At 50.7% G+C, this 26,551-nt stretch overlaps 1 protein-coding gene across 1 annotated transcript in view; it reads right to left on the bottom strand.

Annotated features, from left to right (window-relative positions):
- Positions 1–26,551, bottom strand: part of Galnt10 (polypeptide N-acetylgalactosaminyltransferase 10) — a 138,410-nt gene that overhangs the window by 110,657 nt on the left and 1,202 nt on the right. The window lies entirely within an intron of this gene.

The raw sequence follows: 26,551 nt of genomic DNA, 5'->3' as shown, positions 1-26,551 counted from the left end.
TCCCCAGTTCAGAGCTGAGGGTACAAGGAGACAAATTTTCTCTCCTGCTCTTCCTGGCGCTTCCCCAAAGATCAATACTGTGCCAGTGTAGAAAGCATCAGGCCTTAATGTCATCTCATGGATGAGTGTGTGTGTGTGTGTGTGCCTGCAGAGAGGCACAGCAGGGGAGAGAGGGAGAGAGAGAGAGACAGAGGGGGAGAGAGAGAGGAGAGAAAGAGGGGGGGAGACAGGGGAGAGAGGGAGAGAGAGAGAGAAAAAGAGAATGAGGAAAGGGAGGTGAGGGAGAGGAAGGAGGTTAGGGAGGGGATATGTATTAGAACCATACTGAAGTCATTATCTGTCTCTAGGTCAAGTACCAATTTTGTGAACACTGGACTTGGGCCAGATCACTGCAAGGTCTTGTCACACTTTAGGAAATGATTGTCTGGTCACCCACAGAATTCTGGCTCTGGAAGAGCGTTTTCAATTTTTTTTTTTAATTCTGGCTCTAGCAGGTAGGATATGGCACTGGCCCAGAAGCTGTGTGACTCTGACGGGTGCCTGGTTCCTAGGTGTGGTAACACTCCATCCTATCTCCCATGGTTTGGCTGGCACAGTGCTAGAGATGGGGCTGTTGAAGGAAGAGAGGCATGCAAGAACAGCCCTGAGAAGCACATGCATCCTCGGGTTGGGGAGAGATAGATGCTGCCCAGGTCACTCTGGCTGTGCCAGGATGTGGATGGAGCTGAGACATCCACAGGTCCAGGCATCAGAGGGCACCCACGCAGTCTGAATGGCAGCTGCGGAACAGTTGCTTCAGCAGGGATCTGACTAGGCGAAGGACTCTGGTGGGAGATGCTTGGGCAACAGGTGAAGCAGCACATGGCTGTGGCAGGAGAAGTGGGGACATCGGGAGAAGAGGCCGGTGACAATGGTAGGGGCTGGATCATGCTAGGCCTGAGTAGCAAGGACTCCTGCTTCTATCCTAATGGCTATGGGAGCCAGCAGTGGGTTCTGAGCTGGGAAGGGATGGTTGTGGTTGCCACGCAGAGCAAGATTCAAGGAAAACAAACGAAAGGGGAGGAGGAAGGACCGAGAGGCTGTGGTCAGTAACCAAGCTCTTGTGAGCAGGCACAACAGCCTGGGCCCAATCTCTGGTTTTGCCCCCCCCCCCCCCCGGCAAAAAAAATTGCTGACAGGGAATCTTCACCACAAAGACAGAACAGAGCAAGTGGTGGGCAGTGGGCTGAAGGGAAATCACAGGCTTCTGGCTTCTCAGCCCAGGTCCCCAAGGATGGTTACTTCTTCCCGGGTGGGGGTGGGGCAGGAAGCCAGGGCTACAAAGAGGGAATCTTTGGGCTTATATTTCTCCCCGCTTTCTGTTTCCACTGCTGTGGGCTGCCTCCTTCCCTTGGGCTCAGGAACCAAAGTGGAAGCTGCCAGTTGGTTTTAAAGCAACAAGTGGCAAAAGCAAGAAGATTCTAGAAGGCTCTCAGAAGCGAGTCAGCCCTCATGCTTGCCATTTGGGAGTAAGTTCCACCTCAGTCGGAACTTGCTTATGGCCAGTGCTCTAAAGTGGCTGACATTTTTGCCACCGTGCCTTTTGCCTCATTAAACCCCTGTAAACTGGTATCCCTGTTCTATAGAGGACACTCAGCCTCCTGTATCTGTGGACACGGGGTGAGGGAGAAATCCTAAGCTATCAGTCCCCAACCTTTCATGTAATTAATAAAAATGTCTTCTCACGACCAAGATGAAGCTCTGGAGACGGTCTCCTCATTTGGGAAAGCTGAGGAGGACTCTGGGATGACAGGTAAAGCCAAGGAAGATTCTGGGATGACAGGGAAAGCCAGGGAGGACTCTGGGATGACAGGAGAGCTAAGAGCTGGGGGCAGGCCTGCAGGCCAGCTGAGAAGTGTCAGTCTGTAGTACAAGACAGCGGACCTTGCACTGCTCCTGGGAGTTGGAAAAGCCCTGCTCCTTCAGGAGGTCTGGAGCGTCAGGTCTGGGTGGGGATGAGGCTGGCAAGAGGGGCATGTGAGGAAGGTTCCCTTCCTTCTACCCCTTCCAACATTTCGGTCCATGCCAAAGCAGGTCAGATAAACAGCACATTTTGAAGAAAAAAAGGATGTCCAAATACCAATCTGCAAACCACTGAGTTCTGAGCCGTACAACCCACCAGACTCAGGCCCCACCCCCCATCCTCGGAGCCCGCATCTCTCCTCAAAAGCCTTTCAAGTCCAAGCTACCATCTCCATGCAGGAAGAAACACTGAGGAATTTTAAATAGTCCACCCTCTTTCTAGTTTCTTCCTTGAGAATCCCCTAAGTTGTGACAGCCAGCGACAGGGTTGAGATCTAGACCTGGGCCCACCTAGCTGCTGAGCCTTCGTGGATAAAGGTTAAAGTTCATCACCCTGCTCCCCGCCCCCCCCCCCCCCCCCCCCCCGGTCGATGTTGCTTCATTCAGGGGCAAGGGGATTTTCTCCATCTTCTCCACCGTTAGAGAGGGGACAGGCACAGCAGTGGTCAGGGACGGCTGCCGAAAGGCCAGTGGACTTAGATGACAAGTCCAAAGAGAAGGGGGCCAGAGGCGCCCATCCCCCGGCCTCCACAACAAACACAGGGAGGCAACAGGGCTCACATGCTACCCCCACGTAGGTCTGAGTGGCCAGAGGTGACAAGGAGACAGGCCGTCCTGGAATCTCTCCAGCGGACGCCTGTGCCCTTCACAGAGGCTGGAGGCGGGAGTGGGGCAGACAGAAGGGTGGGGAGGTGACTGAGGGAGGAGGAGGGGAGGAGGCCCGTGAGGCTGCACACTCTCCGGGAGGCAGAGGGCTAATCTATCCTTCATCCCAGCCGGTCGATACTTGTTGGGGTGATATTTGATGGGCAAACTGCCCACTAAGCCTCTGAGCTCACGGGGAAACAAATTGACCAGGAGGTAAAAGGTAAATGTTCTTATAATTACAGCAAGGCCACCTGGGGCGGGGGGAGGGTGCACCCCTCTCCGGCAGCCAACAGAGGTTTCCTTCCTTGGGTCGATATATACAGAATGAGGGATTCATCCATGTTCTATTCACGAGTTAAAAAAAAATACAAGGAAGCTTCTGGTACGTAGGACTTTCTTTTCTTTAAATCAGGTTGTCGTGTCATCTAACACAGACAAAGCGAGGGAACAATGTCTGGCTCACAGAACCATTTAAAACCAGCAGCGGTGGCAGGATCAGGCCTCTCCGAAAAGCAGGCAGCCCTTCCAGAATGGAAGCCTCTTGCCTGGGGGGTTTAAAAGCTGCCTATTAGCATCAAAAAGGCTTAACTTTCAGATTTCTAAGGTTTACTGTGAAGGTAACTAAGAAGCGTTTGTTGTTGTTTTGTTTAATTTTTTTTTTTTGAGACACAGTTTCTCTGTGTAGCCCTGGTTATCCTGGAACTCACTCTGTTGACCATTCTGGCCTCAGACTCAGGGATCTGCCTGCCTTCCAAGTGCTGGGATTAAAGGCATGCACCACCATCTCCTGGCAACACAGGATCTCTTTTGGCTGACAGTGACCTTAACCTGATCCTACCTCCACCTCCCTCGTGCTGGGATTACAGGTGTGTACCACCACACCACATTTTCCACTCACTGATTTATTCCTTATTTTGTGTACATGTGTTTGTGCACGTGTGTGGGCACATGCGTGCCAGAGGATAACTTGTAAGAGTAAGTTCTCTCCTTCTTCCACGTGAGTTCTAGGGATGGAACGCAGGCCATCAGGATGGGCAGAGAACCTTCACCCACTGAGCTGTCTTGTAGATCCCAACACACTCAGTTATATTCAGTGTTAGGAATTGAATCTAGCGCTCCCTGCATGCTAGGCAGGTGCTCTACCGACTGGATTACAGGGTCAGGGTTAGGGTATGTATGCATTTGTTTTTGTACATGGGGCCAGCTCCACCTTTGCTCTCGGAGTAATCTTCAATTAGACAGAAGCCAAAATAGTAAGCCTATGACTTGCAACACGAAAAATATGGGCCCGTGACACCTGTACATGATTTTAAAAATTAGCCTATTCCTTTCAAGAGAGCTAAGAGGAAGAGCATTCCAAGGCCAGTACGGGTACCCATGTGGGTTTCCAGCATCTGTAAAGTACCGTCTAGGATGACCTCCAAGGTCCCCCGGCTCTGGTTTCTGCTGCTTCTCTCACTATGACAGCCCCAACAGGAAGCAACAAAAGAGTCCCAGTGGCCGAAGCCAACCCAAAGGGAAGACAAGAGGGTAGATGCGACAGAAGGTGGCAATACCGTCACAGACACCAGTACCTAGTCAGCTAGGTTCCCCTACACCAGGGCTAGAGAAGCCACAGCAGTTAGAACAGAGAAAAGCCTTCAGGTACCCATTGCTGGGCGCCCCACCCTGCCCTGGCCTAGGGCCAAAGCCGGCACCCTAATAACCCAGGAGCTGCTGGCAATAAAAAAAAAAGACAGCAAATAAAAAGCCCTCAAGGAGTCATTTGACCCCTGCTCAGCAGGTCTTCAACCCACATTACTGTCTGCCTGTCCATTTAATAACTAATTAACTAATTAATTAGTAGGAGTGGATGAGATGGGCTTAACTCTGTAGCTCAGGCTTTGCCTGGGACTTGCAGTAATCCTCCTGTCTCAGCCACTGGGATGCGGGACTGATAGACTCAAACCACTGCCACCAGCACAGCCATCTGCTGTCTCGGAGGCAAGGGAGAGCCTAGTTATGTCCCACATCTCGAAAGGACAGGTAGGGGTGACCCTGGAGCAAAGGAAAGAGAGGGGAGGTGACCTCCATGTCCTGAAGATTCTCGGGCTGAGACTAGATAGACCTGTGAAGGCCACTGGCCAGGCTTCCTCCCCAGAGGGACATGAGTGGATGGCTATCTAGGATCCCTTTCCAACCCAAACCAAATGCTGCTTCTCAAACAATCAGCAATTCTTTCAACATTTTAGTTAACGTGCACACAACGTGTGTGTGTGTATGTGTGTGTGTGTGTGTGTACACACGCATGCATGTGCACACCCACGTGGCTGTCTAGACATGCACTGGGAGGCCAAAGGTGGGCACTGGGTGTCATTCCTCGTTGGCACTCTATCTTCATTTCTGAGACAGGGTCTCTCATAACCCTCATAACTAGTCTGTTGAAATAGGGAGCGGCAGCAGGGCTGCGTCCCCAGCACCCCGCCGCCCGCATGGCTAGGTTATGCCCGAAATAATTACACGGAAACTGTATTCTTTCAAACACTGCCTGGCCTGGCTAGTTTCAGCTTCTTATTGGCTAGCTCTTATATATTGTTCTAACCCATTTCTAATATTCTGTGTAGCCCATGAGCTGGCTTACCAGAGAGGATCTTAACCTGCGTCTGTCTGGAGTGGGAGCATCATGGCGACTCACTGACTAAAGCTTCTTTTTCCCAGCATTCTCTTCTGTCTACTCTGCCTACCTAATTTTCTGTCCTATGAGGGCCGAGGCAGTTTCTTTATTAGTAAGAAATCACTCCCACATCAGTTCCCCTTTTTCTGTTTAAACAAAAAAAAAGAAAGGCTTTAACTTTAACATAGTAAAATTACATACAACAAAACAGTTATCAAGCAAGAATTACAGTTACAATATTTATAACTATTTTATCTCTTATCATAACTAAGGAAAACTATAACCATTCTTCAACTCCATCAAAGACTCCAGAAGGATATAATAATACTTAAGTAAACAAGAAATAAGAAAACTCTAGAAATGACAGAGACATCTCTCTGCCTGGACAGTCACCCAAAGTTCCTCTGTACCGTTGGGGCATCCATCTTCGGCCTACAGGCCCATGTTATCCAGAGACATTTCCATGAAGCAGGAAATTTCAAAGACAGTTCAGTCATTTTCTGCTGTGTCCTGCAGAATGTCTCACAGACTCTTTCATGAATCAGGAACCCCGAAAGACCATCTCACCTTTAGGCAAGTTCAGTAGTCCTCTCTCTGCGGGTTCTCTGTGTCCAGTTTATGCAACAGTCCAGGCAAGAACAGTTTCTTGCCCAAATGACTATCCAACTCCATAAGGATCCTCTTCGATGCCCATCTTCCTCTTGAAGTAGCTGGTGCTGCCAGGAGCAGACATGTCTCATTGTCATGAAAAGCCCTAAGTTATTAAAACATTTAAATGCCATATTCTGTAGCCTTTGAAAGATATGAAGAATGCGTATCTAACTGAAATATATCTCTATATATCTAGAAAATTAAGAATGCCTATCTAACTGAAATATATCTCTATATATCTAGAAAATTTAACATGACTACAAGCTTTACTATTATCAATGATTATCCATTAACAACCTATATTTCCTAATTATACATTACATTTTAAAATGAACTACACAGTCACAATACCTTAATCAAGATCAAAAATACATATACATATAACAAAATTGACCTTAAAATCCATACCAATGCAAATTATTCATATCTATATCATATCCCCCTTTAAATGTAAAAGAACATTTATAAACAATATTTGGGAACATGGGCGTAGTTTTTTCTTTCCAAACTGCTTCCTGCTGAATAGGGGCGTCGTTAATTAGGTTGTTCATGATATAACCTGTATGCTAGTTTCATCTCAGTTGGCAATTGAGCGAAGCAATTTTTTGAGGGTATTCACAGCAACCTTTCAGGAGGGCGTGGTCTATCATACCAAATCGGAATAGATGCAATCCACAGGGTCTCATCCTCTGCAAAAACAAAAGAAGAGCCTCTCCAAAGCATCATATCCTTAGACCCAAATTCTGAAATCATAATACCCTCATGAAATCCATTTTGGTTTAGCTTGGCAGCCCATATAATGAAATGTCTCTCTGTACTTAGCTCCTTCACAGTCAAAAATTTTAAAGAAAACACAATGTACATAATCCAGACTCTCTGTGAATTTTCCATTTTTACGTGGCTTATTTTTCTTTATTTCTCTTAATCTATAACTATCTGTACTTCTGTACTCTGTCTCTTTAAAGACTTTACCCTTTTTCTTTTTAAGACATTAACTTTTTTATATTCTTTTTCTTCTCTTTCCCAAGCCTACGTACATTCATCCAACAATGTGATCCATAAAGGTCTTTTATGTCTGAATCTGTTTTACTGTGAATCTGTAATTTTTTTATTATCCAGGAGCACTTTGTTTTGCGCCTTTAAATCACTAAGCGCTTAAGAATCTAAGCTGTGACATTCCTAGGTCAAAAACAGGTATTGCATGCTGGCTCCGCCCAGTCCAACATGGTGGAGCCGCTCGTGCCTCTGATCCTTGCACATTGCATCAGTAGCATGGTGGAGCTGCTTGTGCCTCTGAGCTGTGGCACACAATGTCCCCCTTTTAGGCACACAGCAGTCTAGTTGCCATCAAACAAATCGTAGCACTTTAATCCAAATGCCCCATTCATAAGCTCTGTCTCCCGCCGGAGCCAGACAGAGATCACAATGGCGGCACAGCCCAGAAAGCCGGCATTTTAAAACAGCCAGTTTTTTCCTGCTGCCGAGTCAGGACAATTTCTTTGTGGCACGCAACCCAGAAACAGCAAAAAGCTGTCTTAAATTCTCTCACTCTCCTTTTTAAGCCCTCTCAGGTTTTTAAGTGGATTTAGCCATCACGTCTGGGCGCCATCTGTTGAAATAGGGAGCGGCAGCAGGGCTGCGTCCCCAGCACCCCGCCGCCCGCATGGCTAGGTTATGCCCGAAATAATTACACGGAAACTGTATTCTTTCAAACACTGCCTGGCCTGGCTTGTTCCTGTTTCTTATTGGCTATCTCTTACATATTGTTCTAACCCATTTCTAATATTCTGTGTAGCCCATGAGCTGGCTTACCAGAGAGGATCTTAACCTGCGTCTGTCTGGAGTGGGAGCATCATGGCGACTCACTGACTAAAGCTTCTTTTTCCCAGCATTCTCTTCTGTCTACTCCGCCTACCTAATTTTCTGTCCTATGAGGGCCGAGGCAGTTTCTTTATTAGTAAGAAATCACTCCCACATCACTAGTCCAGGCTGGCTGGTCAATGAGCCCAGGGATCCAGCTATCTCTGTCCTTTCCCTCCACTCTGACCACAGGGGTCACACCTACATGCTACTATACCCGCTTTCTTTCCTTCCATTTTTGATGTGGATGGAGGGATTTGAATTCAGGTCCCCATGCTTGCAGGCATGGCAGGCACTTGACCAACCGGGTCAACTCTCCAGCTCTGTTTCGGGGTTTTGAGACAGGGTCTCATGTAGCCCCAGTTGCCCTCCACCTCTCTGTGTAGCCAAAGGTGACTTCACTGTTATTATTTTTTTAAAATTACACCATGGAGGCATAATGGAAGTCACCCAATGTTTCTCTGTGAACGCCTTCTTGGTAATCATGGCCTCAGTTCGACCCGGGACAGCTGTTTACTCTCATCTTGGTGGGACGGGCCTCTGGGTTTAGGGGCTGCCCTCCTTTCCCTTCTTTCTCTCTCTCCCCCTCCTCTTTCAGGTCTTCAGAAAGGCTCAGTTTCACAGGGAGAGGAGGGGGAGAGAATCTAAGGTGAGTGTCACCTGAGCAGCAAAGCAAGAGGCTGGATCTGTTCCTGCTGCCCTGTGCCAAGACAAGCGTGGCTGGGGGAGCACGGGGTACAACAAATCCCCTTTTCTTGAACTCCGTGAAGGTTGACATGGTACAGCCTTATTTTTTAATTCTTCAGTGTGTATCTCTGAGACCAACACAGGCACATCGCTAGGGTCTAACTACAGCTCACTTCCAAAAGTTGTCCGTGTCTCCAGTAACATTCTTTACAACCTTTATTTTCTAGTCAAGAGTTTCATGTAGCCCAGGCTGGCCTTGAAATTGTTATATAGCCAAGGATGGACCTTGAATTCCTGATCCTCCTGCCTCTACCTCCTGAGTGCTGATATTACAGGATCGGGACACCCTCCCCGACACTATGCCCAACTTTACTTTTTTTTTTATTTCTGGTCCAGGAGCATCCTACTCTGTTCACTCCTCCTTTCACTCATCAGGTTTGGCACAGGGCGGGCACCGTGTACAGCAGTAGGGATTAAATGGTGGGGGAGAGGAGACAACTGCTGCCCTTGTAATTTATAGTTAACAGCAAGACGAACTCATCAAACAACCTCACTAAGTTTAAGACTGTATAAACCAAGCCACGGAGCTATAAAGGGAAAAAGATCCAGAAGTGGGGTGTGGGCCAGGAAAGTCCCACCGTGGGAAAGGACACCTGGGCTGAGATCGGTGAGGTGCAACTGCATCAGCAAGGTGAACCGTGTGTGCAGGAGTGCTTTTGGTGTGTGCACACTTGTGTGTTGTGAGTGTGGCATGTGTGCCCGTCTGCTCTGCATGATGTGCAGCGTGTGTGCACGTGCAAGTGTTGGGTGTGTGCATGTGTCTGGTATGCACAGTATGCGTGTGTGAATGTATGCTCAACTCTTTGCTGCATGTGTGCCTGTTTAGTGTGTGTGCATGGTGTATTTAGTGCTTCAGGTTTTTGGTGTGTGTGTGTTCATGGGTGTGCAAGCACCAAAAAAAAGCACACCCTGCAGTGAGGCGAACAGGTGCAGAGTCTCCACTGCAGGAGCGCAAGAGGCCGGTCTGCATTTAGTGAGGACAGAGGTGGGAAAGGAAGCAGGAGGGGCCTGGGGCAGAGCCCAGGCCTCTATTCTAGAGCAGGAAGCTGCTGAAGAGCTCTCAGGAGTGCAGTGGCATAATTTACAAATCAGAAGCAAAGTAATGAAAATAAGACGGGTCAACCAGCCCTTAGCTTCAATTCCCAAATCCAAAATGCATTTTTAATAACTTCTTAAATTAACTTGTTTAGTGACAGAGTCTGACCTGAATAGACATGGGCTTATTCGCCGTCTTTGTCTCTCCACCAGTGCGTCTGTATTTCTGTCACAGAGGAAAACAGGAGCATTTGATCATGGGAGCCTCTGTCGACGCCCTACCCCCAGCAAGGCAAACATGTACTGCCATGCAGGCATCCTATGGTTGTTCCCAAACAGACAACACCCGTGCCAGGGTTATACACTGAATGCTTCCCCAAGTTCATGCTCAGATTCTAGCCGGCAAATTGATGGTATCTGGAGGTGGGCCTTTAAGAGGAAATCAGGTTACAAGGGTGGGGCCCCCATGAGTTAGATTAGCGCCTTTCTAAGAACAGACCCAGGGGCTCTCAAGCCACAGACATAAGAGATCAATTACCTGTAAACCAGCAAGAATCCTTCCCAGGAAAGACCCCACCGGCACCCTGAGCTCAGACTTCCAGCTTCCACATCTGGGAGAAGTAAACACTCACTGCTTAAATCACTCGTCTGTGTCATTTTATTATACCAGGCAAACCACGACAGCCATTTATCAGTTTTTTACCTTCCGGCTCCAAAGACTCCGTCCCTGCCTGCCATGCAAAAAACTGCCTCTGCTCCTTTAAACCTGTTTCCCTTCACGGTAAGGTGCAGGCTGTGGTCACTAAAAGGGGCTGATCAGCACCACAGTACGGAAGGGTCTGCCAGGTTGGCTCTGACATGCTCGCTGGGCAGGCAGCAAGGGTGCTGCCCTGGGCACTGGATTCCTGCGGTAGGCAAATCTCCAGGTCCAGCTCTTACTGCCCACTTCTTCACTGGCATCCAGTACTAGCTGCTTCCCCAGCACCAACCCCGAGTGGCTTCCCAGCAGAACGCAGCTGTGACACACTTCACCCGAGTGTCCTTTCCTAGCACCCTAGTGAGACGAGTGGGGCCACTACAGCTACATCTCTGCCATGGAAGTGCGCACTCAGTATGGTCAGGAGGCCCATGAGTGGTGCTCGACCTCAGTCCTGGCCAGACGGAGCTTCTAGGACATTCATCCCAGCAGCCCTGAGTCAGAGCAGGCCTGCAGTGGCAATGCTGTCTGTCACTAAAGGCCACAGACTGGCCAGAGTACTTTATGTGTGTGAGCTCATTTAAGTCTGGTAACTGGCTGGAGAGACGACAACAGGCAAAACGCTTGCCAAGCAAGATGGCAGGAGGGAACCAACTCCACAAAACTGGCTTCTACACGGGCACAATAACCCTGACAATAGCCCGGGAGGGGGGCAGATTCTATTCTCGTGGCTCTTTTACTTTGTTTTATTTCTTTTTTTTTCCCCATGGTGCTAGGGCTAGAACCCAGGACCTCAAGCACACAAGGCAAATGCTCACCACGGAGCAGCACTCTCGGCCCTTCATGCCCAGTTCAAACTGAGAGAACAGAGTAAAACACGCCACCTGACTCACACAGCTAGTGAAGTGCCAAGCAGGGGTTCGAACCCAGTCAAACCTGTGGCTTTAACGGAGAGTGAGACCAGGCATGGTGGCTCGTGCCTGGAATCTCAGCAGTTGGGAGGCAGAAACAGGAGGATGAGGAGCTCCTTGGCTACACAGCCAGTTCCAGGCTAGACTAGGATATATGAGACCCTCTCTCCAAAACCAAAAGCAGCGAAAGAGGAGCTCAGCGGTTAGGAGCTCTTGTTGCTCTTCTAAAGTATCTAGATTCAACCAGCATCCTTGTGACAACTCAGCACCAAGTGTAATTCCAGTCCCGGGGGATCTGACTCCATCTTTTGGCCTCCACAGGCACCAGGCATGCACGTGGTGCACAGGCATATAAACAGGCCAAACATCCATACATGTAAAAATAAAGTAACTTGCAAAACGAGGATTTAAAAGCCTGGGGATAAGGAAGTGAGATGGCTAGTTTCTACGATCTAGAATTATCTACGGAAAGGATTTCAGTGAAGAATTGCATAAATGAGTTAGACCTGTGGGCACGACTATGGGGTTGTCTATATCATGTTTTAATTGATGTGGGAAGACCCAGCCCATTCCCTGGCTTTAGGTCCCGGACTCCATAAAAGTTAAGAAAGCGAGATGAGCGCTGAGCATCCATGCGTCCCTTCTCTCCACACTTGATCAGACACGTAATGTGACTAGCTACATCAAGTTCCTGGTGTAAGCTGCGCTTATCTGCTATGAGGGACAGCAACGCAGATAGGATCCCGATCCCAAATAAACCCTCTCTCCCCGAAGTGGCTCTTTGTGAGGGGATTTCATCACAGCAACAGACAGGACAGTAAGGTGGGGAGGGGCAGAGAGGAGAGAGGAACAGCCGAGGAGGCAGTCTGGGGCTGCTATGCACCATTTACTGTGCTTACTCCAGCATGGCAAGCCTTCTGCCCTAGGGTGACCTGTCCAGCAGTCTAGCTGTCCTCAAGGACGGGGAAAGCCATCCTTTCCTCTTGGAATGTCAAGTGCTTAGCAGAGCCAGCCTGGGGCGCATCCAGCACTGAGTCAAAAGCCGATGAGTGACTGACATGTTGAATGAAGCAGAATCCAGCTTGGATAGAAACTCCACAGACGGAGCCTTCAGGTCCTTTTTGTTTCCCTGTCTCCCCAGGGACAAAACAAAGACCCCAGTTTTCAACTCTTAAATTGCAGGATGTTTGAAAAGCAATTCTGGCCATACGATTTTATGGCTGGGCACTCCTCTGCTACAGGAACTAGAAGACGGATCTTTCTTGATCATAGACCTGGCCCTGCCTGCAGGCCAGTCTCTCTCAGTCCAACACCTGCCTTTATTTCTCAAGGCCAAGTACCTTTGAATTTGGGAGGCCTTGAGTAACCCGTACATCCCACTGCTGCAGTGGGGAGGACCCCCCCGCAATCTTTCATCCCACAATGCTGACTGTAATATTCCCCTGTCTGAAATCCCTCTGTTCCCACCCCAGATGTTCATTCAGTATAGGCTACCCTGCCTTATTCTTCTTGAAGGAATTAAGCCAGGGTTCCCTTCTTCAGTAAGCCTCCTGCAGATGGAGGCCAGACTCAATGGTTCTCACACACAAACTTAGTATCATCCTGTTCCAGGGCTACCATGGAGGCCCCTTGTATTTTAAGGTTGAGACAGCAGGCTCTGTGGGCCAGTCAGCTTCTCAGCGCAGCCTAGACAGCCTGGGCTGCGAAAACAGTTCATTTCCCGATGCTTCACACGCTCGGGTATTCGATGGGGGATAATTACACTCTAGCCGCTGCTGGCGGACTGAAAAGACAAGGTAGTAGAGGGCTTCACACCACACCTGACAAAACAGCCAGCAGCAGGCACTGTCACCAACATCTGGAGCTTGGAGGCTGCAAGAGACAAGTCCTGCGGCTGTAGGACTTGTCACGGGATCAGGACTCAGCAGGACGAAGGATCTGTTCTCCCTCCACCTCAGTATCTTTGCTCAGTTTCCTCCTGCATGACCACTGGTCATCCTCCGCCCCAAACCATCCTAGCCTCCCGATCTCCCCAGCCCAGGAGGCAGAGGCTAAGATCCAGTGTCTCCTACTTCTCCAGACACGCCTGGTTTTGGGGACTGCTGCCTTTCCCCCTGCTGCTGGGAGAGGGTCCCCATTCTGCTACCTGAGAGGCCCAGCCCTACTTGGCACACACTGCTATGCTCTTGGCCCTGGCCTGTGTAAAAATCACCTCTTTACAGAAACCCTTTCTGACCTCAACGATGGCGGTCAACCAGTGCCCCACAGCAGGATGCTGGTCTCCAGGGCAGCGCCCAGAACCTATCTGTGCTCCCCTTTAGGCCAGGAGCTATCACGGCAGGGCCTGGTGTTTTGTATGTCACACACGGTAATTCCTCAAATCAATTTAGTGGGAACTCAGAGCAAAAATGAATGGCTGCAATCAATGTAGGACCCTGGGACAAAATGGACTGGTGTATAGAGGATGGAGGAGAAAGAGCTTAAGTGGGAGCGTGGCTTCAGTTAAATAACACATACGTGCAGCGTGACACGTTAATGTTCTCTCAGGAGAGAACCTTTCCCGTAAGCTGAAAGGGGACGGAATTAACTGGAAGAGACTGGTACTATTACCTGTGGCTCTGGGAGAGCCAGGTGTTTCTGGCTGATGGTACCTCCGGGCTCCCAGGGCTCTCTTTCCTCTTAGTGTCTCTTCATTTCTGCCAATGCCTCCCGTCAGTCATGGAGGGTGAAGGATGCATGCCATCCACTTCAGCACGGCCCTATCCTAACTGGACCCACCCTCTTTCTATGAAAAGTCTTATTCTGAGGAACTGGGGCTTGGGAGTTTAATGCAGGACTTGCGGATATGTTAGCAGCCTCCTCCCCGATCCATCTGCCTGTTTATCTACCTCACAGGAGCTATGAGCCTAGGAAGAGGCTGGCCCTGGCCAGCAGCCCTTCTCCTCAGAGATCTACCGTAGACCTACAGGATACTCAGTCCCACCTGCAACAAACACCTTTCCCCACCACCCAAGAAGCAAGCAGGGGCCCAGGTGCCCAAGAACCACAGGAAAAATATCAGCTCAGAGAAGGCGTTTCTAATTGCCAAGAACATCTCAAGAGAATGCGTAAAACCCTCCTCAGGCAAGGATACCAACCAAGCCAGCCGCGTGGTTGAAGATGGAGCCTGCTTGCAGGAGAGAAGTGGGATCCCACCAGGGCTCCTCCAAGCTCTGCCAAAAATCCTTGGCTGCTACTATGAGCCCACACTCTCAAAGCCCTCGCATCCCACCAGGGGAGAAGGAAGTTTGTCTCTCCCCCGTCTTTCCAGAGGAAAGTGTGCAGTGTCTCCCAGAACCGAGACACCAGGGTGTTCGCATGAGATGCTGGAAGGGAGTAGGAGGTAAGATTCAGCAGCCATGGCTCTGCCTCGAGGGTGCTCAGAGACAAGAGTGTGCGCCATTGGTTCACTCAGCATATAGTCTGAGCACCGACTGTGTGCTATGGCTGTGCATGCAGCTTTAAGTAAGACAGGCAAGGTGCTTACCCTTACGGCGCTGGACGGAAACATGACCCAGTCAATGACGAAATGGGGCCGTGCTACTACTCAATGCTAAGGTGTGGTAGGGACAATTCCCTTTGAGACACTGAGTCTCAAAGTGGTCTCTCTGAGGTGACACTGGAGCGGAGACCTCAAAGATCGTGATCCAATCATGCACCGGTCTCTGAGAAGAACATTCTATGTCCAGGATCATGGAAGAGAAAACATGCCTAGTGTGTTAAGACGTCTACCACGGCTGGAGTGTTGGGCAGGTAGAGGGGCCGGTCCCCGGTGAAAGGTGACCAGGGACCAGACCAAGCGGGAACTTGAGCTGCATATACCGTTGGCATTGCCTTAGCAAGCTGTGGGGTTTCAAAGGAGGGACAGGAGCCTCTGAGCTCTGCCTATGACACATTCTCTGGATGTACCGACTGGACTATGATCTCACAAGAGGGCAGGGCTATGATCTCAGAGAGGTGGGGCAGGCACCAGGTTGGGCATCAGCGGGAGGGAGTATTTGGTATGCACTGCAGCTCTCTGTTCAGCTGTGACAACAGGCCAGACCCACTGGAGAAGGTAGGGTTTCACTGTGCATCCAGAGCTGGCAGGACCCTCAGGACTTGTTCTCTCAATGGCCACAGCTTACAAATGAAGGAATGGAGGCACTCCATGGTTGGGAGCCAGCCCAAGGTCAGACAACTCCTGGTGGCTTCCACCTGTCAAGTGAGGGTTCCACTATCAGGAAGAGATCAGGAAGCGACCAGAGCAGGGGGCAGCAAACCAGAGCATACTTGTTCCACATGCTGCCTGCTCCACAACGGAAGTTCTAATAGAACACAGTGCGTTCCCAAAAATGGTGTGGCCACACTCACACCGCAATGACATATTTTAGTAGCTGCGACAGAAACCAGACTGTCCACAAGCCCACGGGATCTCTTGACTGAAAAATTACCTGCAGATACAATGGCCATGTTTGGGAGCAGAACTCCTAGGGATGGAGGGAGGGAAGGAGGGAGGGAGTGCATGCTCACCTGCAGCAGTCTGGGATCCTGTAGGTTCCCAAGCCCATCCAACGCCTCCCCAGCCTCCCCAACAGAGTTCCTCCTGGATGGCTCAGAAACGTGACTTCCCTTTGCTGGGTAAACCTAGGTGCCTGGGGTTATACAAAGTAGCAAGTTCCACACCCGCTTCTAAGAGACATTCAAATTCCTCCTTGAGTGGTCAAGCAAAGCTTGCTGGTAAAGGAACAGCTTGAGAAGAGGCAGAAAAGCAGAGCGGAGGGCAACTGAGACATCCTTTGACACCCCAAGCCACAGTGGAACACGGAGGAACCTGCCGAGGGAAGTGGGGTGAGCTCCCCATCACTGGGAGGCTCAGGTTAAAGATGGTGGCTCGGGCAGGAAGTGGCAACAGCCCAAGGGAGGGAAGCCATACCTTTTTGTGTACCCTTTAACTGCTGCCGAGAGAAAGAGAGAGAGCCTGACAATTTGGGTTGAAAGTAATCAAATGTTCCTTTATTACCTCCGGCTTGGCACCTGGCAGCCGTCTCAATGTCCCCCATTGTTCCCCGGCCCAGGCCGTGGCAGGAGCTGCCAGCCCTCTCTCCTACTGCCAGGGGAGCTAAAGAGCAGCAGGATTCAGGCTAGGGATGGGAGGGATTTAGGATCTGTACCCCGGAGGGTGAGAAAACTCCCCCATATTAGAGTCTGACAACTGTGCCGGGCAGGGGGTGGGGGGGCTATGGGTGGGAAACTGTCCTCCCCCTTCTAGCTGCACACCGCTCACAAGCCAGGAAAGTCAGTCTTCATTTTACAGGCACAGAGGTGAGATGACTCCCCTTGGGGTCAATCTAATTTGGCAGCTAAGAACACAGATCTGGGAGCCAGAAACCTAAGCAGAAGCACCCGCTGTGGTTTGTTTTTGCAGAGGCCTGGGAGTTACTTAGGTGTCCTAAGCCTGCTGTCCCATCCGCACAGTAACTACAAGCAGAAAGTCCCCCACCTGGGGGTCAGAGGACTGGAGAAAGGTCATCACGGCACAGTGTGTCAAATGCAGGCTAACTCCGTAAATAAATGATTGGCACTGTCTCAGCTAAGGAGCAAGAGCCGCAAAGACAGGGCAGGCTGTCAGGCCAGGACTGCGACCACCCCAGTCCAAGGCTCCCACTGACGCTTCCCCCGTTCCGTGCACTTGCCACGGCGAAAGCCCCACACGACGTCCCTGAACTGTGTCCACCCCATCCGAGGGCCTTGGACTCAGGCTTGCATGGCTGCATTCAGCTGAACTGTCTCCCCCAGGATGCATCGGGGACCCCAATCCTCTGCTCTCTGATGACTCTGGGGTGGCTGAGTCCCCTGTCGCTGACGAAGCTGTCCTCACTCTCCTGCAAAAATCCTACCACATCCTGTCACTTTCCCAATATAGGAATGCACAGGCAGAGCAGGCTGAGAGCCAACACAGGAAGGAGAAAACGGGGAAGGCCGGGAAGGCCGTGTCCACACAGCTGCTAACAAACCCACCAACGATCCCCCAGCAACAACGAGGAAGTTTCACCAGACAGAGGGGAGCCAAGTTCAGGGCAAGGGACCCCCCCCCCATGTGGGTGAGATATATATCTCATATATATAAGCTTAGATGGTTTGTTTGATAACCAGGGACCACACACTCAACTGTTCCCAGTTATCACCCTGGAGAGAGTCTGCGAGTTGGAAGGCTCAGCCGCGACTTACCTGCTCTTGGCCTAGCGTCTGTCACAGAGTTTAAGAGGCTCCCATGACACTGATTATTTGAAGGCCGAGGGACCAGGTTTCAGGCCACAGAGGGTGGCAGGGTTTGGAAAGCTGGAGGGAGATGGGGGCCTCTAGAGAGGCAGCTGCTGAGGGGCCCAGCGCATCTTCATGATACATCTGGGTCTGTGGCCAGACCCCAAAAGACCAAAAGTGAGAATTTTCCCTAAAAATATAAATTATTTAGCAACTTATTTTTTATTGTATCATTTTTCTCTGACAATTTTATATATGTATACAAGGTAATTTGATCACATTCGCCTCGCAACTCCTCCCTCCCACCTTCATGTCTTCTTTTTTAATAACCCCAGAATGCAATCAGTGCTGCTCACTGGGGTGTGGGCTGGTCCACTGGAGCATAGACAGCCTATCAACAGCCACAGTCTCATGGAAGAACAGACTCTCCCCCCACCAGCAGCCATCAATCATCCATAGGTCCTCAGCTAGGGGTGGGGCCTCAAGAGACCCTTCCCCATCCGTGCTGGAATACTAACTGGATTTATCGACTCGTTAACATTTAAAAACAATGACGTCTAGCCAACTAAAGGCCAAAGCTGGACAAGTCACAACATACTGCTGGGTCAAACGGGGTTCATCCACAGGCTAGAATTCATTAGAGGACGCCTGGAAACTGGGGACCTGGGGTGGGGAGTGGGGCTTAGCTTGGTCCACATACTGTAAGCTTGAAGACCAGAACTGGATGCCAAGAATTCATGCTTTAAAAAAAAAAAATCAGTCTGCCTTTAATCCCAGCACTCAGGAGGCAGAGACAGGCCAATCTCCATGAGTTCGCGGCTAGCCTAGTCTACCAAGTGAGTTCCAGACACGCTCCAAAGCTACAGAAAAACCTTGTCTCGAAGAAAACAAAAAAGCCAGCCATGGTGACACACTTGTAACCCAGCAATGGACAGGAGGAGGCATGAGGGTCACTAGCTAGTCTAACCAAACTGGTGAAGCCCAGGTCTCAGTGAGAGACCCTGTCTCAAAAACCAAAGCAGACAATACTCAAAGAATGGCATCTGAGGTTGCCCCCCAGCCTCCACATACATGTGCGTATATGTGCAAGCGCACCCACACCCACTCATTCCCCCCACACCTCCCACACACAATTAATGAAAAGCTTTTGAAGAAAACAGCTGTTGAGGCTTATTGTCAGTAGAATAACCAGGAAGTCAAATTACAGACCCCGGTGCACTGGCATCATTAACTGCTCGCTGACGTTAGGTAGCAATGTAGAAACTAGTTATTGCACAAATCACACACACACACCACACACCCTCCACTGTCAGTAGCTGACAACAATCAATACTCAGAAGGAAATAGGCAAGAAGAGAGAGTTCCCACTTGCGCAGTGCGCCTGAGTGGTAGGAAGCCACACACACCAGATATTCCAACTCAATTCCTCTCGGAAACTCCTTCCCTCTAACCCCCCAAGACCAACCCGCCTCCTGGGGAGACCCACACCTGCACACAACTGGAGGTCCAGGCTCTTAGGTGGTCAAAGGACCATGTCCAGTGCTGGTCCTCGTCCTGGCACTGCTACTGGGCACCCAGTGGAGGAGCAGCTTTCCAGAAGCAGCCTTCATCAGAAAGGAGCGCGGGGTTTACGGCCCGCAGTGCTGACCTCCACCTTGTCCTTCTGCATGCCAAGGGAGGGGGCAGACTGGACTCAGCCCAATCACACAGACGGCAGCTTTAAAGTAATGGCTAGAGACAGAAGCAGCCGAGCCTGTTGCCCTCTCTGCTTGGCTGCGTGGCTCCAGATATGTTACTGAACCTCGCTGTCCCCAGTCACCCCATCTTTAACTAACACCAGGACACTGTGACACAGTGTAGCATGCTCATTTGGAGAGAAGGAACTTGAGGCCTCAAAGGCCAGTCACGGTACCTAAGTCGGGGCTGCCAGACCTGGTAATGAGAGAAAACTGGTTCCCAGCTCCACACTGTCTCTCCTGACCTCATCCTTAAAGGGAGAGGCTCATGCGTTCTCCACGAAGCCACCCTTCCCTTGGGGCCCCTGGGTCAGGCACGTTGCCCGGATCTCACAGGTACAACCCCATCCTGGAAAGCAGTAGATGGCAGTCGCCCAGCCAGTTTGTGCAGCTAAAGGTCACGGCTCAGACCGGATCGAGACCAGGATCCGGGCTCGGAGCCTGACCTGCTGGCATCTGGCACAGTGCCGCTCTTCACTGTCCGACAGGAAAGCTGTGGAGGAAGGCACTCCCAGGGAAGAGGCCTGCAAGAGACCCTCGCGTGGGAGTGGAGTAGGTCCAAAAAGTGCTCTGCCTCCCAGATGTGGCAAAGAAAAGATGTGTGTGGGAAACCACAGGGTGGAAGCTCCTCCACATTTGAAGAGTTCATCCTTCCTAGGCTCAGGGGTTCTCCGCACCCTGAAGCTCATGGAAGCCAGTGTAATGATATTTCATTTGTATTTTAATACATGAAGCTTGCCTGAAGAGCAGAGAGTAAAACAGCCGCACTGGTCAGCCTTACAGACCAGGTGGTGGTGACACACACCTTTTAATCCCAGTTAGCTAGGCTAGCTTGCAATAGAAACCAGGCGGTAGTGGTGCACGCCTTTAAACCCAGCACTAGAGAGAAATATAAGATGGGAGGAGACAGGTTTCAGGCTCAATCTCATTCTGAGGATTCCCAGAGGCAGGGTTGCCATTTTTGGACTGAGACAGCGGTAAGAGCCAGTAGCTGGCTGTTTTGCTTTTCTGGTCTTCAGACTGAACCCCAACATTTGTTTCTGGATTTTTATTAATTGTGCTACAAGCCACTCCTGAGAGCCCTGGCCAGTGGCTACCGAGAGAACCAGGCAGTTCATCCCTCAGCCCTCAGTCACTAATGTGAAAACACAAACAGAAGGGGTCTGGGCTGGTCAGAAACGATCACGTATGTCTCACCAAAGAGAGCAGGCCCCCAGAAAGGCCTCCCACCCAAGCAGGCAGATGAGGAAAGGCTCAGGGAGAACTTCCGGGGCTAAAGTGATCAAACACACTTCCTGGAGGTGGCTGACAAGAAGATAACCCTAGAAAGATGTCAGGGGCTTGAGTTCCTTCCCAGGTGGGAAGCGTGAAGGCAGCACTCAAGACTGCTTCGGGTTCCAGACAGTCGGAGAGCGGCAGGCAAAGAGAAGTCGTTCATGCCATGTTACCTCCCAGCTACGGCAATGCTCAGAACCTGTACCACCTCCACGAGGGCCAGACCGCCCTCCCAGAGCTCTCACTTCTCGGGGACAGCACAGCTTCCCACCCTCTCAGACACAGAGAGGCGAAGAAACCAGTCCCTACCCAAAGCCAGGTCAAGCTGAACCACAGCCACATTTGCGGCTGTCAGGGGCTCCAGCTCGGTGCTAAGTGCCGGGCTCAGGGCTTTGCGTGCAGTGACCTGTGACTAGTTCATCCTCAAAAGAAATACCAAGATAATTACCGTCACTCTTGTGGTACAGGCCAGGGATTTCAGGTGCGGACGTCACGTGGCCCACCCTAGGCCTGGGGATTAGAATCCGGCTGTGGGGTGACAAAGCTGGAGCCTTGTAACAGGCCATTCACAGTCTAAGAGAGTCTAAGAGATCATGGCATCACCCAGGGGCTTCCTGGGAAGATTCCGTCCCAAGGTAATATGGCCTCTCCCTTTTGCTCGGACATCCCAGTAGGAGGGAGTAGAGGGACGGGCTAAGAGACAGGTCCTTTTTTCCTAATCAGTAATTACTGAAGGGCTCAACATCACTCTGTGTGTCTGTGCGTGTATGTGTGTGTAATTATGCATGTGAATGTCCAGCTGTGTGCACCATGCCCATGAGTGTGGAAGCTAGAACAGGACATGAAGTGCCTTCCTCTACCACTCCCGATCTTATTGTCCTTAGGGTCGGTCACTCACTGACTCGGTCACGGTTTTGGCTAGCCTGGCTCTCCAGTGGGCTCTTAGAATCCAGTGTCTTTGCCCTCATTACTGAGGCACACACTGCCAGCCATGCCAGGCAGGCTTTTTATGTGGGTGCTGGAGATTCAAATCCGGGTCCTCGAGTTTGCAGACCGGAGCCACCTCCCCAGCCCCCAACACCGTTCTTACTACCGCTGTTTTAAGTGAAGGAGTCTGTCCCGAGAAAGGGGAAGAGAATCCAGCGCCTGACGCTCGCTCAGCTTTCTCTCAGGAGCAAAGGGAAGAAACCTGGGGCCTGTTTTCTTCCTTTTCCTCTGCTATCAACACTCAGCAGAGGGCAGCAAACAGAAACCATGAGGAGATAAGAGAGAGGAGAGCGCCACATGGAGAGAAAGCTACACACGCATAAACACACACCCACCCACCGCAGCAAGCGGAATTGTTTAGCTTCCTCTAGCTTCCAAAGTATGAACACTCCGCCTCCTCCAGTGAACAGGGCCAGGCAGAAAAGAGTCGAAGCTGAGGAGACACAAGTTCTTTTTACAGCTTGTGAAAAATACGCAGAGGACTGGATTTTCGTGTGGGGAGGAAGAGGGCTGCACTCAGGACATGAAGGAGGCCGCAGAACTGGCGAGATGCAATCGGAAGACGGCTCTCCACCTTCCACACTGCGTTGCCAAAAATCTGGGCCCCTGCATCCCCAGCTGCAGACAAGGCCACACTCCGAATCTCGGTCCAAGATGCGCAGGACTGATGGGAGCACAAACTCACAGGCACAGATTCTGCATGTGAGGGTGAGTCCAGGGGGTCAAGAGGCGGGATCCTGATGACTGAGTCCAGTGCCTGGGACGATGCACCCGGACTCCGGGTAGGTGTCCTAGCTTGAGATCTGTTCAAGGTCCCCCTCGCTCCTACGAGTGTTCAGACCCTTCTGTGGGGAGCAGCTTTTCTCCCACCCCTTGCTCCAGCATGGGCGGAGTCTACCTGCAGATAGGTGGTTGTGATAGCTTCTGAGCATGGCAACCCTAAAGCGAGACAGGAGGACCAGCGAGGGCTCATAAAGAAAGCTGGTTTCTTCTCTCGTCTACACAGGCAGCTAGAGACAGACTCTCCCAGGATTATGTCTAGGTCCCAGGACTCGGTCTAGGTCAGAGCTATCAGAGAAAAAGCAAGAGAATTCAGATCACCCAATACTTAGTTAGAACCACAGTGGTCCCCGGAGCCTGTGAGGTTCTGTATCGTTTCAGGCTGATCCGCTGTTATTCAACATAGATGCAGAAGAGGACATAAGGAGGCGCTAAGGGCCAGTTAGTTCTGTCTGCTGTGGACAGTAACACTGCCACATGCCTTTGAATCCCTCTACCCCAAGCGGGGTCACTTCAGGGCCTTAACATTTAATCCATTTTATTTGCTGGCCTGCAAGACTCTGCGAGATCATCTTGGCTCTCAGGGGAAATAATCGCAGAGGAAAAGCCCCTGCTGTGAAACGGTGCATGGACCTCAGAGCACTGCATCTCTGCCTGCGGGCCTCCTGGGAGAACCTATTTAAGTGATCGCCCCCTCTGGGGCCCCAGGTTCCATCAGACAGAAATGAAGGAGGTTGGACTCGATGTCCTATGAAGCCCCTGCCTGCTTTGACACTGTACATCATTCAGCAAACACATTCTACCCTCCTGTCTCCAGACATCGGAGGGCGGGGAGGCCACCTGGGAACCTGTGGGAACTCCTACCTGTAGAATCTCCCTCCTGTCCCCACTCCACCAGACATGAGAGCAGGGGCTCTCTGGAAAAACAAGATTCGTATACAAACTCTCTGCTTCCAGACTCAAGACATCCATGGAAGATGAGAAAGACTGGGCAGCTATACAAAACACAGAGGCCACGGTGAGGTGCAGTGAGTTATTCAGGGCCGCCTTCACCTCCAGGTGCCTTTTTATAAAGCCACAAAAGACATCCTGGATGCCACCTCTGAATAAGAGTCGGGAAGGTAGACAAGGTACAATTAGCAAGCTCGATGGTTATCTTTTAAATAGGTCTTTGCTTTCCCATCCCTCGCTCCATTATCTGTTATCTGTCACCAGAGCTGACACACAAAAAGCTGCCTGCGAGAAGAAGCTAGAACTCAAACAAAACGCCTTAAGTCGGGGCTTCGGCTTGACTAGACCGTTCCTACACACGCTTCCAAACTCCTAGGACCCTGGGATAACATGATCAGAAAAGCCACAACAAAACATCTATTTCCCAGTTCACAAATGATGCCAGCAGCCCTACTTGAGCAGCCGATGGAGGCCGAGTCTGGGATTTTAGTGGTAAAGATGGATCAATAATGTCTGCCCTGGCCATGGTGGGGGGGGGGGGCACCCTAGGTGGGGAAACACCATGATGAAAGATATTTGCCTCTCTCCTCTCTGAATAAACACACATGTCACAGGTGAGAACTACAAGGGCCAGAGAAGTTAAACCAGAGAAGAACGAAAGTCAGACCTCTGCCAGGCTTTCCTCTACAGACAGTGGGCCCAGGAGGAAGAGGAGCAGGCGGAGGCAGATTTGCTCTGGTAAGTCAAGAACCCTTCCCTGGTGGCATCGGATTGCATCTGGGCAGGCTGACAGAGAAGTGATTAGCAGTCTCAGGGATACCAACCCCTCCTTGGAAAAGTAAAGAAACCGCTCCAGACCGCATTTCCGTGGTATTTAACTTGCTGACGGGGAAGGTTCTGCTACCAGGAAGACTGAAAGGGGGGAAGGTATTGATTCCGGGTGTCCCAAGAACAAAGTTCAGCTCTGACACAATGAATAAAATCCTGAGACCTGAAAATCATATTCATATTCACTGGTATTCCACGATCCCACCCATTTCTGCCATGACTTAGGGAAGCCATTTCTCACTAGAGAGCCTGGCACAAAAGTGGGGAGGAGCTGCACCCGGATTCCTACTGTGGGATTTTAAAAACCAGTCCCCAAGCCTGCAAGATGAAACCAGTGCTAGAATTAAACCAAGATGTCAGGCTGACTAGGGAGTGGGAACGAGAAGGATCCCCCGGTTAAAACAAGAATGGCCTCGAGGCCAGCTTTCCTGACTGAATCTCGCAACTTTAGGGAAAGCCAGATGTGTGACCAGCTAGACTCTGAGCCTGTGCTGTGTGCCTTATGAACCCAATGTCCTGCTTGGCCGCTCCAGAGGCTTCGGGATGAGGCATCAGGTCAAAGCATCAGAGGACTACTCAAACCGAGGTAAGGAACCTCATAGAAAAGCTACTAGACTATCTCACGGGGATAAAATCCCAACAGTTGTTTTTCTAGAGCAAGGGCTCAGGTAGCCCAGGGTGGCCTTGAACTCGAGCATCCTGCTGTCACCTCCTAATATCTGGAATTACAGATGCGCACTACCAGGCAAGTTTATATGGTGCTGAGGATTGGTCACGAGCAAGTACTATATCAACCCAGCTACATTTCAGTCTAGAAAGATCACAGTCACGCTTGGGGATGGCCCGCAACAGTGACAGAGTGACAGCTGCTTAGCACCGTCCCAACAATACTGGGTGCTGAAGACTGTTTCCCGGCTAGTCACTTGACAGACTCCCTGAAGGCTCCAGACACGGAGGGGTGGGAGAAGCCAGCCTCTTTCCTAGAGGCCAAGTGACATTCAGAAGAGGGGCTGGAGGGCTCTGCATCTGCAGGAGAACGGAGCACAAAGAGGCTGTGTGGAAAACTGGCAGAGTGTTCTAGAAATGCAGCCCATGAATGCTGAATCCCGCCGCACCTACCAGGGCCCATCCTTGGGAAACAGCTCCTATCTGCGACTCCCAAGAAGCAAGGATAATCACACAGCAGCCCTCCCAAACCTCTTCAACGTCTTCCCCTTCTATGCCATATTCCAAGAGGCAGACAAAAAGACTGGAGAGCCGAGAGGTCCAGGCAGTGCCTCTAAGAGGCACTCGGTAGCTGCTCCCCTCTCTCTCTCTCTCTCTCTCTCTCTCTCTCTCTCTCTCTCTCTGCCCAAAAGGTGGCCTTACTCCATCAATACCCTTTTGCACAGTGAGTAATTTACCATGAAAGCTAAGGCCAAACTGGCAGTTAACCTTGACCTCCCCGTTACACATCTGGTTCTATAGAAAATGAAAATTAGGATGTCTTTGGCCTCCATAGCAAGTGAATTATGAGGGCTCTCTCCAGGCAGAGGCAGAATGTCAAGAGCTATTTCGGACCTGGTCACAGCTATTCCACAAGAGAGTCTGCACCTGGTTAGACATGCCCCGCCCCCCCATCCCCAGCCAAGGCTGTGTCCAGAAGAGCATCCCAAAGTAGGAATAGTAGGAATGCTGTAAGGGGCCTCAGGAAAGGAAAAAGGAGTGGTCTGTCCCACTCCTCATGGGTACAGACAGCATCACAGAATGTTGGCATCAAATCATACACATGGAGCAAGCAAGGCTCAGCGAGGGAGACCAGACTCATCATCACACAGAAAGCTAACAGTTGAGCTAAGAACATGAGTCTGGCCTCCTGCCACTGATGCCACATGGGGCAGTAACAGAGGAAAGAGATTTCCCACAGGAAAGCCCCACTCAGACAAAGAGCTTAAGGAAGAGAAGTCAGAGTTTGCCAAACAGTAAGGTCTACCAGATAGCTAGATCACCCAGACTTTGGGACGATTCACAAACTACCAGAGCGACCGAGCCAGGTTCAAATCGATCTGCTCTGTAGCAAAGAGTCCTCCGTGCCCCCAGAAGTCAGAATGCCCAGATGGCAGCCTAACACTAGAAGGGAAGGGGGTTAAAGCATGGGTCTCAAAAAGTCAGCCTCCTCCCCTGAAGCCAGTCAGCAGTCAGTCAAGGCTGACCCTGACCCACAACTTCAGGCAACTCTGATACGTCCCACGAGAGGAGACAGCTCAAACATGCCCGCCCTTGCCAGGAGCTGGGGTAGAAAAGCTGGGATGGTCAGAGGAAAATGATAGCGCTTATCTATGCCAGGAGGCTGCCAGTCCACATCCACGCACATACGTGTGCACATACAAACACACACGCACAACTGTGAAGAGGCAGACCATCCCAATTTTGTCTACAATAATCACATCTCAGTACAAAGAAGGAAGGC

The sequence above is a fragment of the Alexandromys fortis genome, unplaced genomic scaffold (genome assembly GCF_014885135.2).
Source record: "Alexandromys fortis isolate MF-2015 unplaced genomic scaffold, M_Fortis_MF-2015_v1.1 scaffold_103, whole genome shotgun sequence".
In the NCBI taxonomy this organism is placed as follows: Eukaryota; Metazoa; Chordata; class Mammalia; order Rodentia; family Cricetidae; genus Alexandromys; species Alexandromys fortis.
Note: the sequence above shows the minus strand (reverse complement) of the source record. Positions and strands in the feature narration are given on the sequence as shown.